Raw genomic sequence first — 878 nt, 5'->3', positions numbered from 1 at the left:
CATATTAAATTTTAAGGGACAAATACAACTAGGCTCTGAAAGTCCAGTTGATGCAGTTTAATTTAGCAAAACCAATCAGGTTGTCTCATTGCTTGTGACTGAAATGAACTGCTATGACCTTGCTGTATTTTGCATCGACTCACCCTCATGTCGTTCGAAACCCGTAAGACCTTCGTTCATCTTTGGAACACAAATGAAGATATTTGATGAAATCTGAGTTTTCTGAACCTGCAGACAGCAAGGGTTTTACTATATATATTTTTTATTTTTTTGGTGTGCAAAGAAAACAAAAATAAAGATTTTATTCAATGATTTCTGGGACAGTCCTCCGCCATTATTGATGCATTATCAATCCCTTTAAAATAGGCACAATTCTGTACTGTAGATACTAGCAAGATGTATAAAGCATATTTTAGAAGAATACTACAGAGCAAAATAAAATATATTTTCCTTAATGCAAAACATCTATCTGGAAATTTTGCTCACTTTGTCATTTGCCACCTTTTCCTTCACACTCTCAAACGGTCCATACACGACACTTATTTTTCTTTCTTTCTCTCCTCCCCTAAACCCTTTCTGGGTCATAAAATATCCCATAAATTCCTTCACTTTACCTTTTTCTCCCTCTCTTATATCACAGTCTCTCCGTTTCTCATTTTCCCTATGAAGCCTTCACCTTCAGACTCTTTTCCTTCTGAGTTTATTTTTTTTATTCCTCTATTCTTGATTCTCCTCTTATAAACAACGTACACACACACTCTGTCTCTCTGGAGAACAGAGGCCTGTGTGTGTGTGTGTGTGTGTGTGTGTGTGTGAGAGTTAACAGAAGGGGGGGGGGGGGGGGGGGGGGAGAACTGAGGGCCTGCCTCGGCCGCGTC

The 878-nt window shown here is 39.0% G+C and overlaps 1 protein-coding gene across 1 annotated transcript in view; it reads left to right on the top strand.

Annotated features, from left to right (window-relative positions):
* LOC107569700 (raftlin-2-like) overlaps positions 1-878 on the top strand; it is an 18754-nt gene that overhangs the window by 11148 nt on the left and 6728 nt on the right. The gene's annotated exons all lie outside the window — the stretch shown is intronic.

The sequence above is a fragment of the Sinocyclocheilus grahami genome, unplaced genomic scaffold (assembly GCF_001515645.1).
Source record: "Sinocyclocheilus grahami isolate Dianchi unplaced genomic scaffold, SAMN03320097.WGS_v1.1 scaffold28.1, whole genome shotgun sequence".
Lineage (NCBI taxonomy): Eukaryota > Metazoa > Chordata > Actinopteri > Cypriniformes > Cyprinidae > Sinocyclocheilus > Sinocyclocheilus grahami.
Note: the sequence above shows the minus strand (reverse complement) of the source record. Positions and strands in the feature narration are given on the sequence as shown.